Source organism: Protopterus annectens, chromosome 8.part0 (genome assembly GCF_019279795.1).
Source record: "Protopterus annectens isolate FY-2018-M chromosome 8.part0, PAN1.0, whole genome shotgun sequence".
In the NCBI taxonomy this organism is placed as follows: Eukaryota; Metazoa; Chordata; order Ceratodontiformes; family Protopteridae; genus Protopterus; species Protopterus annectens.
In genome coordinates, this window is record NC_056741.1 from 1,057,570,304 (window position 1) to 1,057,590,134 (window position 19,831).

The window sequence follows — 19,831 nt, forward strand, 5'->3', positions numbered from 1 at the left end:
TGTACAGATCTATGAGTGGTATAACCTGCAGCAACTGCTTGCTAAATTTGTAGGAAGCAGTTTTCTACAGGTTAAAAGATATAAAGATTTTTTTTATTTTATTTTTTAAGTAAAATTGTCGGAGCACTATAGGTTCTGTGCATGGTATAAACTGTAGCAACTGATCGCTACAGTTTGTAGCAAGCAATTTGCTACAGTTTAAATGATATAAAGTTTTTTTGTTGTTGTTTTAGGAAGGAGGGTTTGGGGGTAGGACACAGCTCTTCAGTAATGTTGGGGGTGCTATGTTGGGTGGGTCTGAAGCTAGCTGATTCTATGTACAGTGATGTGCATGATATATTCATAGTCTGCCCTGTTAAAGTTTCCTTCCCCCATAGCACTAAAAGTTTCCTTGGTGGCTAACAAGATATTACAGAACCACAAGAGCCTGAACTTCTTTCTGTTCCTTTCCCTTCTGCTTCTCCCTCTCATGTGGGCCCCAGCCCAAAGGGATAAGTCAGACAAATGAAAGGGAGAAAATAGTGTGGAAAATTAAGAATTGACTTCAGGATGTGGTGGTACATGGTTAGTGAAATTGCAAGTAGGGACCAACAATTTCACATTAACTTAACTAGAAGAAATCAGTGATATTACCATACCTACAAAAATAAATAAATAAACAAGCAAACAACCAAGTAAATAAAATATATTACACTGATGCACAAAATACCTAAACTAAGCATAGCATTCATAAATTAATATCACAAAAAACAAGAAATGCATCATATAACCATACATATCAAACAATACCACAACAACAACAACAACCAAAATATATACAACAACATACCAAGTAAGACAACTATGATGATATGGGCAAGTGTCAGTATAGCCAGCTGAAGTTTTGTAAAGAATGATATATCCTTTGAATATCAAACTGATTTATACAAGATGTTTGTGTTACAAATGTATTAGAACTGTAAGTAATGTGTATATCAAACTGATTTTGTACAGATGCTTGTGCTGAAAATGTATTTGTGAGCTTTGCTCATGTTGAAATGTATCAACAGTGCACTCTGCTGAAATGAAGAGAAATGTACATGTATTATTGTAGCTGAATTAAATGTATATGCTTTAATAAAGGATACAAGCACAGCAAAGGTTAACTTTAAGAAAAATAAGGGAAATGTAAATGAGTTGTTAAACCATTAAAAGGTATCCCACAATGTTGTAATAGGACTGGAGACACTGGGTCAGAGCCCTTGTCCATTAGCACAGTGAGAAGAGGGGAGACCCCAGGCATTGCCATAAACATTTGCATGTGCATTGTGGCCATCTGTGCAAACTTCCTGTCTCAGCTTCAAAAGGGAATACTGTGAGAATCTAGAGTCAGGTGATCAGATGAGGTCATTCTGCCAGCCCTCTTGGAAGTCATATTTTTCAAAAAGAAATATCAGAGGATTAAGTATTCTGTTTGAGTAGCCTGACTAGAAAGGCCCTCACCCACAGCATCTTACCTTGTGATAGTAAGTAACTTAACTAAGGAACAGCAGTTCTCTTAGATTCAGTCAGGAACATAGGGAAGTTTAGCTTAGATATTGTTTTTCTTTTATTTGTCTGAGTCTGACCATCAATGTTCTTTTCAATATTTCCTGTGTTCTGAACTCTGTGGTTTACTGTGAATTATATATTCAGTATCTTCGTGTACTTTTATTATTTATTTATTTGGTGACACTGTGTGGACCACTCCAGAAGGCCTAGCCAGCTTGATGAACTACTACTATTTGTATTAGTATTAATATTACACAATATAATTGGATACCCTTTTAAGAGCCTTATAGTAACTGACTGGTGGCAGTGATAATTACTTTATAGTCTGGGCAAAGTCGGTAGGGTGGGTAATCTGTGCCACCCTTTCCTAGTTTTGTGTGTGTGTGTGAAAGTTAAATCTTAAAGAGTGCGTGTGTGTGTGTCAGCCACTTGGGGCAGGGAAAGGAAGCACTGGGTTTACAGAGAGGGTGCTGGAGGACTAAGCTTGGACACTCAGCTGAGGACATAACAGCCATGCTAGAGGGGAGTCTTACTGGGAACCTGGAGGAAGACAGATAAAGAGACATCCAGACACCAGGCTGAGTGTGTTCCCTGTGTGCTCTTAAGTGAAATTGTGCTTGATGCACAGAGGTCAGCATCTGGAAATTCTGAGTGTATCCATTTGTATTCCAGGTGCATGTCCATCTCCAGTGTAAGTGGTAAGGATTCAGGCTCCTTGATTACTGGCCAGCATGGGGACAACGCATATTGGTGGCCATCACATATTGGTTTCAGTGGTGGGCATCACAACAACTATACAGGATACCCTACCAAAAAAGAAACACAGCAAGCATCTCTATAAATATACAAAAAAAAAAACTTCACAAACAAAATAGAGGAACAAAATTCCAAGGAAAGAACTGGCAAATAAATAGGAAAATCATAATGCAAAGCTGCAAAAGAGCTCAGCAATGCAAAATACCAAATAACTACAAGAAAGAACTGAAAAAAAAACAAATATACAGAAGAAAGAGGGAAAATAACACTAAATAATTAGCTTCCATTTCATATTGTGAGAAATAAATCTGTGATCTTCAAAATACTGACACTGAAAGTTCAAAGTCATGAAGACATACCCTGTGATTCATTAACAATTTTGTAGGCTTTGTGTGAACCCTCCATGTTTGTAGTCCATTAGCATGATGAGCAACAGAGGTCATTGTATTTACATGATTACATGCACCGTTTCATAGACAGCACAGTGTTGGCAGCCATGAAATGGTGCTGGAAGCATGTGTACACAATGCAAACAAAAATACTTGCCTTTAGGCAAACATATTATACAAGCATGCCTAGACAGCGTATATGAAGTAAAGGTAAGTGACATTTAAACATGTAGATGCAGCTTATTGGGCAAATTTACACAAAGTACAACATGAACAGTACAGGGATAATTATGAGGGGAGGGTAAATAGAAAAAATGTACTCAGTTAATGCATTCAAATGTGATAATGCCAGACAGAAATTTTTTTCAATAGGGAGACATCCATATTGATGGTAATAATAAATTACTCTCTTTGCAATTGTTTACTCATGTACATAACTTAAAAACTGACATGTTAACAATGAATGTGAGAGGGACACAGTGCAACATTGTAAGAAGGGGGAGTAAATGTGATATTAATGTTGATAATAGGCAGAGCTGAGTTAATAGTTAACAAGAACAGTGGATACATTATATGCTATTCACATACATTGCAGTTATTGAACATGACACTGAGACATATATACAGGGAATATATGTATGATAACTGAGTGTATTGCATTATCCTCCACTCCATCCTGTATAAACAAGGCATGAGCTATACAGAATTTGTGTCTTGCATAACCAAAAGGGATGTTTTACCATTTGTCATTGGACAACCATAAATAGAAGGGTATATTACACTGACACGTCTTATACAAGCATTTTTTTTATGTACATGTGTATCATAAACTGTAAATTGCAATCAAAATACATAACTGACACATAACAACACAGATCTGATGACATTGCAGTAGTTCAAGGTCTCCATTTGTACATGGAATAGATGTAATACAGGATTATACTAGGCATGCTCACAAGGCATTACAGCGAACACTGCCATAACACCATGTAAACAACACAAATACATATATTATTTGCATTAATAATAAATAAAATAAAATTGACAATAATAACTTCATGCAGTGTTTTTGTGTAATGTTAATACAGTCATAGAATGCTACCCTTGGCTTTGGAACTAAACAGCAAGCTATGAACCATTTACATGAATCACATGCACCACAGTGGAACTCTAAACACACCTATGTGAAGTCATTACATCATATGATTGTGTTGCAATTTATATAACATAAAAGAGCTCTGGGGAGGCTTCTCCCACTTCCCACTGTAATTGTCCACATTATAACATTTTCAGATGTAATTCATTTATAACAGCAGTAGGATCATTTTATTGCTACAAAGGAGATAAGTGCTTGCCATTTCTTTAAAATAGTGTTGCTTTATGTGTGTTTTCCACTCAACTGTTAGGGATCCGCGGTGGTGGTTGTCGCCTCTCAGTAAGACGCTGTCCAGTTCGATTCTCAGCTAGAGCGTCTTCTGTGTGGAGACATGCGTGAATGGGCATACCTTCGTTGGAGGTTGTGCATCAGGGCTGGTAACTCGGCATGTAAAAATGAACTACCAATCATTAGCGGACCAGAGTTCCGCTGTGGCAACCCCTAACCGGGAAAAGCCGAAAGACACAACACAACAACAATTGCCTGCTGTTAGGTATACCCAGTCACACAATATACATGATACTGTCAATGTGCTGTGAGTATGACAATCAGGCATAATGTGTGGACAATCATCCATTCAAACATGTGCCTTACTAAGGCATAAACATACAAAACATTGTCTCATGTTTTCATGCCACAAGAAAAGTGTTAGTAGTTCTCATGGAAAAAACAAACTGCTAAAGAAAGAATTTCGGTGTGGAAAAGGAGCAGAAATCATTGTAATAGGAATCCCCATCCATACACGTATACCAAAGATAGCTAGCTGGCAACATTGTTACCTACCTGCACATTCACAGACATACTGACACAAGTGAGCTTAAGGAGTAATGAATGGATTTGAATAGACTATCTAAGATCACAAGGTACAGAACACAGCCTGAATTGCACAGGCCACACAAGATGTGCTTTTATGTCTGTGGCAGTGCACATTTAAATGGAGGAAATCACCATACATTCATATGCTGATGTTACTAACAAAATGTATAAAAGCAGTTGGAGTGCACAGCAACACTACACATCTAAATGCATTACAAGCCTTCTCTTTACAGCTTGACAGACAAATACAGACTGACAGTAGTTCATCATTCATGGATTCAAACCTCCTCCTTCTGTACTTATATAGTCTAGGGAGCACAGTATCATCAAACAGCACCACAAAGCAACTCATATGAGCACTTTGATGTGATTCTTTTTTATAGCATGATCAAAGCATTGCATTTCCAAAAATGTTTATTGACTGGTGCTAATAGAAATCTATAGGGTAATCCTCTACCTGGCAAAATAAGTCAACTAAGTGGAATTTTGCATAAGGGTGTTGTCACAGACACAACTGTACATTACGGCACACATAATCTGACATTATGTACCCAATGTTGGATTTGAACCCCCTACCTACTTACACAGTCTATGCAACACAGAATTAGCTACAAGCATCATGGGAGAACTGTGAGTTGTAAGGGCACAGTGTGCAATTTTGACATGTTGACCTTATCAGTGGAATAGAGAGAATATGTTTGTGGTAAAAGTGGGATATGTAGATGGGGCATCCTCTCCCATGTAAAAATCTTCCACTGAATGGAAGTTTATACAGCAAACTGTTCAGAAAGCTATAAGTAACTGGCATTGTAACCATACACACAAGTTTCCCACTGTAAGATTTGAACCTCCCTTCTATCTAGTTATACAACCTAGACAGCACATTATTAGTCACAAGCACCACAAGACAAGTCTGACTCTTAGGGGGAAAGAGTGCTTATTTGTCAGGCTGACCTTATCACTATGTTGCAGAAAAGAAGTAATTGTTAAAAGTAGGATAAATTGCAGAGGGAGCCATGTCCAAAGTTAAAGTGTTCTCCTGAGTGGATGTGGATGCAGCATATATGTTGTTGAAGGTTTACTTCCATGACAATAGAACCATACAGACACCCAAGCTCACCATTGTCAGACTTAAACCACCTACCTAGCCAGTTGCACAATCTATTCAACACAGTATTAGCTGCAAGGAGCACAGGAGAAGTCTGTCTCTTATGAGTACAGAGTTCACTTTTGACAGGATGATCTCTTCACTGTGTTGCGGAGAAGATGTTTTTGATAACACTGGAATAAAGGGATAGTGGAATACCCACATCATTTAAAAGTTTCCCCTTATAAAAAGTTGAGACAGCATGTCTGTTCAGGAAGCTGATAATGCAGCCACACACAGAATGCCTCCACAGTGAGAATTTAACATCCTACCTACCTAGTTACACAATCTGCACAGCACAGTTTTAGTTGCAAGTACCACAGGAGAAGTCTGGCTTTAAGGGGAGAGAGTACACGTTTGACTGAATGACCCCATCAGTGTGGTGCAGAGAGGATGTTTATGTTAAAAGTGATATAAAATGCAGAGTGACCACTGTGTAAAGTTAAATGTATTCTCCTCAGTGTAAGTGGAATCGGCACATTTGACACAGAAGTAGGCACAGCACATTTGACATTGAAGTGTTACTTACCTCTGACTACACCCCTAGACAATCATTGTGAGAATTGAACTGCCTACCTGATAGATATTATATAAAAATAAAGCTGTCTTCCCTCATAGTAATAGTTTGATATTGTTAGAAACAGTATGTGCCACAAAACCTGCAAAGTATGCAGAAAGAAATATGTAGCAAACAAATGTGATTAGCCTAGTAAAATGTGTTTGCATGGCAGCAAAGATATGCTATAGGCTTAGAAAATATTAATAACAGATGGCTATGAGTCTAGAGGCTTTCTGAAATAGCAGAACTACAATACTTACAAAGACTCAATTGTCATAACTTATCTAACAAAGATAAATGGCTGACAGTGCAAAAAGAGAAATGGCTATCATGTCACAAGACTTCACCCTGGTCTTCTCAGAAACTGATAAGGAAACAGAAAACTAGTGAGGCTCACAACATTCACAAGTGGTGTGGTCCACAGAAAAGCCACAGATAGGCCAAGAATGTTTCAGCAGGATTTATCAGAAGAAACCATCCATAAACATAGACTGTGTAAAAACAACTGCTTAACTGGACACTTGACCATGAACTCAGAGATGTTTGAGAAAGTGCAGTGAATATGTCAATAATCCATGTTATAAAAAAAATGTTAATATCTTGACAGTAGTGTTTTGTCAGTTGTATTAGTAACTATCACATCAAGTACAAATACAGTTGTAGAGTGTCATAGTCTGTTGTTTTCTTTTTTAACAGTGGCGAGCCAGACTAGATCTGAATTGTAATAATGTTTATCAAAGTCGTACAAGTTCATTATGACAAACACTTGCTTATTCCATTAGCACCAACATCATTACAGTTGGCATTGATGAGCTCAGCAATATCCAGGTCTTCCAAGTTACGGTGAAGCCGTGATTTCATCTTTGCATCTGCTCCAAGACATTTCACCATCATTTTTGACAGAGAGGGAGTTTCCAGGTTTCAGTTTCACTCAGCAGCCTGATCACCTGCTAGCCATTTCTAAAATAAGGTAAGCCTCTTTCTGAAATAACATGGATTCCATCAAGGACTTAAGCATAGATTACCCACATACTGTGGCAATAGACTTAAGTCAAACACCAAGTAAAGTTTGGACATTATTACACCAAGGTATGAGCAAGTCAGAGGCAATGTTATAAGTAACAAAGTATTGTTTAGTACTAGTAAAAGTGGCAAAGTTTATCTTTGTAAATGGATACAGAGTTATGATCAATATTTGCAAAAGTATAGAACACATGTTGAATATATAAACTGTGGTAATAAATATCCTAGATTCTGTGTAATATGTCATAAAACTATGTTGCAAATAATAATAGCAAAATTTACAGGGTCTATATCATATGAGCAAATCGCACAAATTGTGAACACTCACAATATCAAACTTACCGGACCACAAAGTGATTTTTCTGAGATCGCGGTACAGTGAAAAATGGGATGTTTGCCCTTTCTTCACTGTAGTGCGATCTCGAAGTTGGAATATATATTTAGCAGGGGGTGTGGTGGGTGCAGCCCCCACAATAGGAAGTTTGAGGTCCGGTACATTCAATATTATGAGGGTTCGCAATTTGTGGGATTCGCGCATATGATATAGACCCAAATTTACACAGGGCAGGTTAGACGTGGTATGTGAAACAAAAGGTCATTTTGTAATGCCAGTCTCCACCTTTTATAGGGCATTTCAATTATTCATAGATAAAAACAAAAGTTTAGAGTTTAGAGAGATGGCAGAAATGTTTAAGACTTACTGTCAGCAGTGGGATGATATTACTAACAAGAAGGAACTTTCAGATGAAGAGCAGGAAGACAATTTAAAAAAGATTAATGAAAAACAAATAGAATTGTTAAAAAAGCATGATGTAGAAGTCAGAAAACATGCATAAGATGTTAATGCAATTTTGGAAAGTGCTGAAGCAGCAATACATGCTGCCACCAAGGCTCAATTAGGTAGGGGACATGAAACAGAAACACTGAGACTAGAGTTAGTCCAAAAAGGACAGGAAGTCCTATAGGCAGAATTACACATAAAAGTAAGGCATTTACAGAAACAATTACAAGAATGCAAAGCATCAGATGCAGAATTACAAAAACAGTTACAGGAACTTAAGAGTTTCAGATACTATTAAACCTGAGAACATACAACTAGTGATAGGCACTTCAGCTTATATATACCAGCAATCTCCTCTGTTACAGATGATAACCTCAGTGGAATGATAAAAAGGCATTGTTTACAATATGTTAACATTTGAAGATTGGTTATCATATACAGCTGGCAATGCATGGAATGATTCTTTAAAACAAGTTTTTTTAGTATTTATTCCAAAATGTTACAAGACTTTCATTGTTGCTAATAACTGTAATATTGATTCAAATTTAAATAGTATGGCAGCTGTGCTCCTAGCATATTCACAGGGATAAACTCTGACAACTCTGTTGTCAGAATATTTTAACATTACAGTTTCTGACAGAATGTTAGAACAGGCAGAACATTTTAAGTTGGCTTTTCAAATTGTTCATAGATGACAGGGAAATGGAAAAAGCAGCAATAAGGAAAAGATTAATACGTGCATTTTTGGAGCAAGTAAAGGGAGTTCTGGGTGACATTAAATGTATCTGTGAAGAAACTTCTGACACATTAAAACAATATGTTCACAAGTTGATAAGAGGAAGGGTCATGAGTGACGATGGAGACATTTTCAAACATCACATTTTATCACTAGACACTGATGATGATGGTTTTGAAATCATAGGAGTAGTAGGACATGGAAGAGAAAGAGGTAGATGGGAGGATAAAAGAAGGGACAGACCACGAGTGGTGTCAGCCCATCCAACATCAGGAAGCCCTGATGAAAAAAAAAAGGTGACATGTTTTTTTCTGTAAAAAACTTGTATATGTCAAGCAAGAATGTTTTCATTATAAGAAATGGAAAATAAACAGATAGAGAAGGGAATATGTGTTAAGAAACCAGAGAATAAATAAAGTGGAAAAGGAAAACAAAAGCAAAAGTCACAGGATGATAGTATTGACAAACATTTTTCAATAAGGCAAGGGGAAATTAAAAAAAAACAACAATACAATAATGAAGGAAATGTATATACAGTAGAATATAGGGGAAATCTGCCTTATAATCCAGACCACAAGAAAAGACAGGCTTTGTTTAAGGAATTACAGTGTCCTGTGTATGCAATGGATGAGGATGATGCCTATCAGGCACAAGAGCACAATATCTGTGTCATAAGAGATGTCCCTAGAAATATAGTGGATGATAAAGATTCACAATAGGGGTGTACCCCCTTGCCCAAATAATTTACTTAGCATCTTTTAAGTAAGGGAACAATGGTCAGCCTTTAACCAATGTTTGGGTGGAGGGGATGCCATGGAAAAATGTCTTAATAGACACAGGGTGGTGGACTCTGTAACAAGCAGAAGGTTAAGGATGGATCCAAGACAGAAAACTTTAATTTCAGGTTTTAATAGCAGTGCATGTATTGTAGTAGGCAGTCAGCCTGTATAAGTTAGATTTGATCAGTATGAGGATCCTGTAACAGGAACATTTTTGATGCATCCCAATTGTGGGACCACCATAATAGGGATGGATATCATGAACAAGTTGAAAATAGTAACAAAGTTCTCTAACCGTATTTTGTGGAAGACAAAAGATGAAAAGTAAGTGGGCAGTGGCTGTAAGTGTATGACAGTACAAGTTAACTTGATAGAGAGTAACGGAAACAGGGTAGTGTACCTGACAAATGAACAGAAGGATATATGGGGCACCACAGAACAAGAATTTCAGATGCTATGGGAAAAATAAAACCATGAAAAGGCAAAAAAAACAAAAAACTAAAAACCAAAGATAAAGAATGGTGAGCCACGGATGCAGTATTTATCATTTTCATCCTTTAATATGTATTAGAACTTCTGCAGAACACAAAAATAGTTCAAATACCCATTTAAAAATAGTACATTTAAAACCATGTGACCAACTTCCACTAATCACAATCAAGCAAGCGTTCATTAATGAATACAATTACATGTTCTTATTCATCCAATAAAACATAGAATTGTTTGTAAGTGGAAACAAGTTTTTGTGCAAAACCAGCAGTAAACATATATACATTTCAAATTGTTTATATAATTAAATATGTAATGTATTGTAAAGAAGACTAGTAAAATACCTAAGATATATATGTGAAAAAATAAGTAAAAAAATATTAAAAACGTGTAAAAAAATACATATTATAATTTCTTCACCAGTAAAATACACTTTAAATTAATATATTCATTGAGACCCAGTCTTCTGTCTGCTTTGAGCCGAATCTGCCATCCGGCTTCTTCACATTCTGAAATGACATTAAAATTCCCACTTAGATAATTAATAATGACATAATCCAAAACTAACTCAAATTTTCTAAATTTTTCACATACTAGCAAATGCTTAGCTAAAGCATTATTTTGATCCTTCTTCCGGATAGCCAATGGTTGTTCGTATATTTTCTTTCCTAATCTTCTAATTCAAGGGTTCCCAAAGTGTGCATTGCGGCACCCTGGGGATCTGTGGCTTCCTCACAGGGGTGCCACGAACTAATACCCTTCATGTACGATTTTTTTCTTTTGTTTTTAAATTTTCGCTCTGTTTGAACTGATGTCATCACGTGCGTGTCAGCTCCATCAGGGCTACCAGCCTGTCAGAAATGAGCAAAGAGCTCACACATTTCCAGCATCCCTGATTTTTGAAGAAAGCAATTGATCAATTATATAGATGCCACCTTCCAGTGTTGTCTTTTAAGGTGACCCTTGAGTAAGATATGTCCATACTTTTGTCAAAAAATAACACAAAGGAGTAACAACTTCACATAAAAAAGTAATAAAAACAAAATGGGATGAACTCTAACTACAAATTAAATGGATGTGTACTGGGTATAGAAGAAAACAGTCTATAGGAGTAGATTGTCTGCAATTTGTGCTTTATCAAATGGAACACTGGTAAGTCTGAATACTTAAAAAATTCTGTAACACTACTGTATAGAGCATTTGCAAAAAATGAATTAATTGCAGCTATGTAATTGCTTAGTGACAGCATTTATTTATTTTTTCAAATTGCTTACTACCATTGTTCAGGTGAGCCAGAGCCCATTTTGCACAGAGGCATGAGACAGTGGCTCCAAAAGAATAAAAGTTACATACACAGAAAAGTTATACCAAGACATTAGAAACTACAGAAAGTATAACATATGGTTTGCCAGCACACACAGAAGGATGTTCATAGGTTCATAAGTTCATAGGTTGGTACTAGGCTATCGGCCCTAAGGCCTATACAAGCCTAGCCATAACAATTCCCTGGATATTTCTTCTCACAAAATTTACTTCCTTGGACCCCTGTCTGGACGACTGTGAAATATTTACTTATTATTGACTGGATAAGAATGATTTTTCAGCATGTAATGCTCAGACAGGATTTTCCCATTTACAAAATATGGATTTTTTTAAGGTACAGTCCCACAAACATGACATATATTCTAGCATTTTTATTACTTTAAGTGTTTTGTCAGTGTGGGTTGGATTTTAAGTTCCTGTTACAAATAAAAATAATAATAATTTCCTTGGTTTAACAGTCCTATGAGGGCAAACCATATCCCATCTTTGCTTGTCATAACAGGTGTTATTTTTTATCTATGAGGCAGGGGAATCTAGAACTACTAGAGTTGCTATTAAGGTTATAAATATTGATTTTGTATGAGGCATTGGAACTTATGTTAAAATGACATTTCTTATTTACATTTATGGAACACTGAGAAAGTAAGGTGAGTTTCTGAGGACTGTTCCCTCACATTGACAGTGATTGCCCTGTTGAGTTATGTCTTGTATGAGTGATGATCATGACTGCTGCATTTCACTTCAGTTCACTGGAAACAGCAACTTTCCTCTAGTAGTGGTAATGGTACTTCTCTATTCTTTTGATATCTTATTGAAAGGGGTTTCATCACCTGGGTGATCTGGGGTGCAATACTGTCAGATAAAGTGTTCGCAATATTCATTTCTTTTGTGATAGTATTATTTGCCATAAGTCACCTTCTGTTCAGTCTGTGGTAATCTGACATTGAAAGCTTCCTGTAGCATCCTAAAATAGTTGCAGTTCACTGAATGTTCACAAATTCAATCCATTATTCAGAGCGCAATTTTCAGTTACTGCTGTGGTTTTGTCATCTGGGTGTACTGGGAGAGAAGGGGTGGGGATAGCCCCACCACTGACAACTGAATTAGCTTTTAAATAGAAAAATAAGAAAATGAACAAATGAATGAATGAATGATAGCAAGCGAGTTTCTTTGTCCATTAAGTAATTAATTAAATCAGCCACATAGTACCAAGCATCAGCTGTTCTGTTTGCAGGGGCAATCATCAACATAACTGCAAGTTATGCTGATATTTCAGTGTGGATGAGATCAAAAACTCAGAAGTCAAAATTCAGGACTTTCCTAAGTCTAGAACGTCAAAAAGAATGGACTGATAATGACGTTGAAAACTGAGGTTTGGACTTCAAGCTCATGGCATTCTGGTCTGATGGATAAGTATGCATTATTCTTTTGTGACAGCAGCTGACTCACCTGTAGGCTTTTCTAAAATGGGACTGCAGTTTGACAGACATGCTGACTCATGTTTATGTCTGTCACTTAAAAAAACTGACTCCTTTGCTGAGTTCTTTGGGGCGTGTACAACTTTTGCTGCAAGTGGATACCCAGAGGGGAGCAACAAGTAGATGATGTATTCTTGAAGTAACGTTAGTGGGTAGTCATGTATAGTTTTTGTATGTAACTCAGCAAGCTTATTGCTATGTGTTACCTGGTGTAAGTGGTGTAGGATTATGTCAGTGGCATTTTAGCATAAATCTTGACTTGCATATACAAAGTATTGTTCTCATTATGACTTTTTAGCTCATAGAGATATCATTTATTTGGCATTTATGCATTTTGGTATCTGTTAGAATAGTTATAGAATGTATTCTACATTAGTCTCTGCTTTGGATAGATAATACTAATATTTTATTTGTCAAAAATAAAATATAGTAATCATACGCACTTTATGCACGTCACGGGGGGGGGCATTGGGAACCCTGGATTCAGCAAGGGAGACGAAACTCAAAAAAGTTTGGAAACCACTGTTCTAACTGTTTTCCCCACATAGAAATGTGGGCATGTAGAACAACATGCTACATATACTACACCACAAGAATTATAGTTATATCTACCTTGTGCATCAATGGTCTTATTAACTGCTGCAATAAAAATATTAGATGTATTACTAATAAACCAACAGTATTTACACTGTCCACATTTAAAAGTCTCAAGCTGAATCTTCTTATAAGGGTCATTATCATTCTTTCTTTCTAATATAGTTTTGATGTTAACTGAAATTTTGTGAGTAAATAAAGGTTTTGGTCCTAATACTTCTGTCATTTGATTATTACCTAAAATGATTTTCCAGTTAGCTTCCATAATTCTTCTTAATGCACTGCTATCGGTAGAAATGGGTAAAGGAAATGGAAAATTGTATGCTGTACCTAATGTGTCTTCATTTGATTTTGTATTATATAATGAAGTATCGGAGTTAATGTGCGATCTTAATATAGGCTTAACTTTCATTAGCCTAAGCATTTTAACTTCCTTTGAATTGTCAGTTCCTGTGCAACCTCTTTAATAAATTTATTGTCATAACCTCTTTCAATAAATACATTTTCTATAAAAAGTCACTATGTTATATAATGGATGGTTTTTAAGAATGTTCTGTTCCCAACTGGCCATGACCAAGTTGGCATATACCGGAGCCATTCTAGCAACTACCGAAAGTTGTTTGTAATACACATTCCCAAATTTAAAGAAATTGCTTTCTAACACAAGTTCTAATAACGTGCACAGCATATTTACAAACCTGCCTTCCAACTTGTTAAATTTGCTAAGATATTCTCTAACATATTCTATACCCATGTCATATAGAATACATGTATAATGAAATGACATCAATACAACACAAAATACCATCACCTATATTAATGTTTAAACCAATAATAACTCTAAAAGATGCCACAAAGATTCTTGTGCAATAGGGTTTAAAGTTCAGTTATAAGAAATGGAAAAATAAACAGCTAGAGAAGGGAATATAAGCTAAGAAACCAGAAAATAAAAAAAACGGAAAAGGAAAAGAAAAGCAAAAGTCACAGGATAATAGAACTGAGAATCAAACATTTTTCAATAAGGCAAGGGGAAATTGTAAAAAACAACAACGTGATAATGGAAATGTATATGCAGTGGAATATTGGGAAAATCCTCCTTATAATCCAGACCACAAGAAAAGACAAGCTGGGTCGAAGGAATTACAATGTCCTGTGTAAGCAGCGGATGAGGATGATGCCTATCAGGAACAAGAACACAATATTTCAGACCCTATGGGCAAAATCAAAAACAGATTGTGGAAAATTAGAAGTACCAGTCAGGGTAGGAAGCTAGAGGGACTTCTTCCCTCCTTTCTTAAAACAGTACCCAATTCTGGCTGAAGTAGCAGCTGATATGAAAACATGCATTTTAGAATCAGAATAGGCAGGCATAATCCAAAAGGGACATAGTCCAACAAATTTGCCACTCTGGCCAGATAAAATAAAAGATATAAAGATGTTACTGTTTGGTAATAGATCTCTGAAAGGTGAATCAGTACACACAACCAAGAGTGCATCTAATACCCTGGAGTTCTGGACTTAGCTGTTCAGATAAAACCAGAGAGTCAGTGGTTTACTGGGATAAACCTGGTAAATGGATTTTTTGCAGTACCACTTCAGAAAAAGTATTGGCCACAGTTTGCCCTTACCTTTGAAAATCAGCAATATGTTATGACTAGATTACCACAGGGTCTTCAAAATAGTCCTGGCATTTTCCATCAGATAGTGGGGACAATCTTACAGGACATGAGCAAGGATGACAGGGTTATACATTATACTGATGACATTTTGATCCAGTCAGAGATGGTAAAACTACACATACAACAGCTAAAATGTTCTAGAGGTACTGCAAAAGGTAGGCTTTAAAGTAAACAAAGAGAAAATTCAGTTAATGTCACAATACGTTGCATTTCTAGGTACTATTATCTGACCAATAGGGAGGACTCCTTATAAAGAAAGGGTGCGAGGAATTCTGGAGCTGCCAAAACCTTTTTTTTTATACAATTTATGGGAATTATGAATTACAACAGAGAATTTATAGAGGATTATGCAGTGGCTACAGCTCCCCTCTATAAAATGCAGTCAGAACAAAAAGGTGAAGTAGCACAAAAGTGGAGGTGCATTGAAGAAGAGGCACTAAAGATGCTAAAGCATAAGTTAGCACATTCAGCAGAGCTAATAGCTCTCGTCAATAACCTACCTTTTATTTTATAAGCAGCAGCAGGAAAAGGCACACTTTCAGTAGTACTATTGCAAACATGGCCTCATGGGATATATCCAGGAAGGGAGAGCTGATTGAGACCAATTACCTTTTGCAGTTGAAAAATGACTCCGATGGAAAAAGGCTATCATGCATGCTTTCGGCAGCTTTTGGCCGTTTATTGGGGAATAAAACAGACAGAATAGTTAACAATGGTTTCAGGAGTCATAATACAAGCTCCACATCAGACAATAAAAACTCTGGTAAAAAACAATGAGATGAACAAATTCACTGAGGGGGTTAGTTAAACCATTTTTTCAAAATGGCTGGCTACGTTCAGTACAAGAAATGCACACATAGAGACAGGGGACAAGAATTACCTATCCAATTTTATTGAATATGAACGAAAGCTGCATGATTGCATGTCAGATGTGGAAAAAACAGATAAGTCACCATTAAAAGCAGATCATGACCACCACATTCTGAGTGTGTATGTAGATGGAACCCGATTCTGTAAAGACAGGAAATATTACACTGGATTTACAATAGCGACACTAAAAAAGGGAGACAACCAATTCTGGTCAAACTACCAGGATACATGTCAGCAAAGAGGGCAGAATTGTAAGCTGTCAGATATGTTTTGCGGTGTTTCCATCCAATAAACATTTGCAGTGACAGTGTCTATGTGGTAAATTCATTAAGACTACATTTGGTGATATGGGCATGGAGATAGTTTGTTGATAGTGCAGGAAAACCTTTAAAGCATGCTCCCATCTTACAAGATATATGGAAACTGATGCAAAAGTATCAGATGCAGGGACAATTCAATATTTTAAAACTAAGAGCCCACCTAAAGGCAAACAATGAAGATGCAAGAGGAAATGCTTTACCTGATGCCAAAGCAAAGGAAGCTGCTGAAAAGGGAGAGCCTTTATACCCTGAAGAAACTGAAGGGGAACCCCAATTCTCCAAATTGTGGTCCCTAGAGAAGGGGGAAAATAGATGCAGATTTGGAAAGCTCCAAAAGGTGGAGGGAATACCAAAAGAATTGGACCAATGTGAGTTAGTCAGCAATGGGGTAAACAGGCATTTCTATCTTTTTCATGCACAGAAAGGGCTATACTTACCTTACATTCTATATCAAATAGCAAAACAGCTATTGAGATTTAACCACCAAATTCTGGTACATATAGAGATGGAAATGTTATAACCAGTAATAAAAGAAAAGTATTGGAATCCAAGTCTGAAAGAAATTGTGTAACATAGTGCAGGATGAATGTCTGATATGTCTTCAGACAAACGCAAAATGTAAAAAGTCATAGTTGCACAGGGGTATACAAATTGACTATGCAGGGCCACTGCTTCTGGCAAAAGGATATTGCTATTTGATGGTAGTAGTAGTAGAAGTATTTTCAAAATGACCAAGGGTATGACAGCCAAAGTAACAGCAGAAGCACTTTGGAAAAACATTTTTTGTCACTGGGGGTGGCCCAGGGTGATAGAATCAGACAAGGCTCACAAGAGCAGTTAGCTTAGTACTAATCTATGAATCTATGAATCTATGAATATGTTAGGAATTCAACAAAGATTCCATGCACCATAACATCCACAATCAAATCGGATAGTGGAAAGAATGAACAGAACTTTAAAGGACAGACTAAAAAATATGTGCATTGAAAAAGGAAACGATTGGGTAAAACATTTACCTACATTCTGATGGGAACCAGATCAATACCCAGTAGTAAAAGGGGTGTATCCCTGTTCAAAGTGATGACAGGCAGAAAGATGCCCCTACAGTTCCCTTTTGATCTGGAGATCCATGTCACATGTCTCATGTATTCAAATGAGACACTGAGAAAACAAGATGGGTTCAAGTAATTTATTGTTCATAAACACTTTAGGAGCTGTAACTGGAACATATACTTCGAACTTTATTTTATTATTATTTATTTTATTTTACATTTGTTGACCGGGCTAGTCTAGCTGGATATATGTCCATTTTCAGTAGAGGCCCGGGGAGAAAAGCTCCAAATTATTAGTACATCAATTAATAAAGTGTAACAATAAAAATAAATGCAGATGTAATAGAAACAGGAATTTTTTTTTTTTTTTTTTTTTTTTGAGATTACTTTTTAAGTGAGTAAAAGTAACAGGCTATGTGATGTTCATAACAGAGTACTCTTTACACACATGTGAAATATAGAAAATCAGTTACTGTGTGATGTGCTTAGCACAATCCTCATTATAAAAACATATTAAATGAAATGATAATAAATGTGAACAGAGATGAAGGAAATATAGGAAAGGTATCAGGGATAGTATAGGAAGAGTTTAAGGATTAGATTATTTTCATAGAGGAAGTAGAATAGTTACTGTTATGAAAGAGAGGCAGGGATACTCTTATGAAGGAAAGGGAGAGACATTAGGGTAAGTAGGCAGTGGGTCTTTTATTCCAAATCATAGTGGAAAGTTGAGCAGCTGAGAGTCCCCTACTGAGTTATTGGATGTAATTGGGTTCAGGGGGAAGGAAGGATGACAGGGAAGGAAAAAACAGGGTTAGTCTGGGTTAGTGCAGGGGCATAACCATTTTTTATTAAGATACTTTTTGAGATTTTTTTTGAACAGAGGGAGAGAAGTCAGAGATGAGATGTCTGAGGGTAATTTATTCCATACTTTTCCTACTGAGTTGGAGAACAAGCAGTCTCCTGCAGAGTTATTGGGTCTAGTGGTGTTGATCAAACGTTTTTTAGAAGACCGTAGATGTTTAAGGTTATAATAAGGGGTAATAAGGCTATTGAGTATTGGGGTTTTTGTGGGTTGGTACAGGGTTTTGTGAGCTATTATAAGTTGTTTTAGTTGAATCTGATTGGGAAGTTCAAGCCAACCCAGTTGTCTAAGATTAAGGCAATGATGTGTCCTGAATGGGGATCCGGTAGCAAATCTAGCAATGTTATTGTAGCATATAACTAGTTTATTGAGATTTTTTTTTTGAGAGATTGGTATAAATAGGGCATGCATAAAGTAAAGTAGAGATCAGATGAGTTCTGGCTAGGATAATTCTAGTGGCAGGAGTAAGAAAGGGTTTGATTCTGTATAAGCTACCTATTTTTTTGTTCACAGATTTTATGGTAGAGTTAATGTGATTTTCAAAATTAAGATTATTGTCTATAGTAATTCCTAATAATGTTGTGGTGGTGTCTGGATAAATACTAGTACTGTTATTGGAAGTAATAGTGAAATTTAGGGGGATGTGATTTCGTGTTGGTGAAAAGAGTAGTAGCTTAGTTTTCTTGGAGTTGAGTAGGAGGCAGCTTCATATGCTTACTGAATAACTCATTACTTCTAACACACTCACACATGCATCTCCATTCAAGATAGCACTCACACTGAATGGCTATACAGCATACCTCTCAACCGCACCGAATTCCTCGGTGTTTACCGGTTTTGAGGACAAAATAATGGGGGGTCATGAATTCCCAAGTGGCCCCTTTAATTCTCAATTTTCCCAGGCTTTTTCATTTTTCATTTTTTTTTTTTTTTGGAGAAGCAGTTGCTGATGTCATCACATGCAGGGGCATGGGCGATGACGTCAGCGTCCGAAGCAGATGCCAGCCTGTTTGAACTCAGGTGAGGGCTAGAGGGGGTTTGTACTCTTGGCTCTGGCTGATGGCTTTAACGGCTTGCCTTGCACACTTGCTAGTTGCAACAACAACATGGTGGATTATTTATAGTTTAATTTTTCTTTGTGTAATATCAAGAACCCTGGACTGCCTGGCTAGATTTAAGATAGCAGTAGCACTAGCAGTCAGTCAAGAAATAGCACACATTTTTGTTTTAAATTAAATTAAAAAAATGAGCTGTAACCTGCCACATTACTACTTAAAGTGCAGCAGTTGAGCTGCGCTGCAGAGTCGGACCAGTTTTAAGCTTTCTTCAGTGAGTAAGTGCACATCACACAGTCAGAGAGTGTCAGAGAATATCGTTGGTGATGTTAGAAGTGTTAATGAGATGCTGGAATTTATTTGAAGCTGGAGAGCTTTTTTCTAACCAGGTGTGTTGAAATTAATGACTATCTGCTGGTGTTTTATAGTCACTG

The 19,831-nt window shown here is 36.7% G+C and overlaps 1 protein-coding gene across 1 annotated transcript in view; it reads left to right on the forward strand.

Annotated features, from left to right (window-relative positions):
• LOC122809216 (probable G-protein coupled receptor 33) overlaps positions 1-19,831 on the forward strand; it is a 351,141-nt gene that overhangs the window by 129,074 nt on the left and 202,236 nt on the right. The window contains exon 5 of the mRNA XM_044080526.1: positions 7,136-7,323. The gene's annotated coding sequence lies outside the window, so the exon portion shown is untranslated. The remainder of the gene's footprint in view (positions 1-7,135; positions 7,324-19,831) is intronic.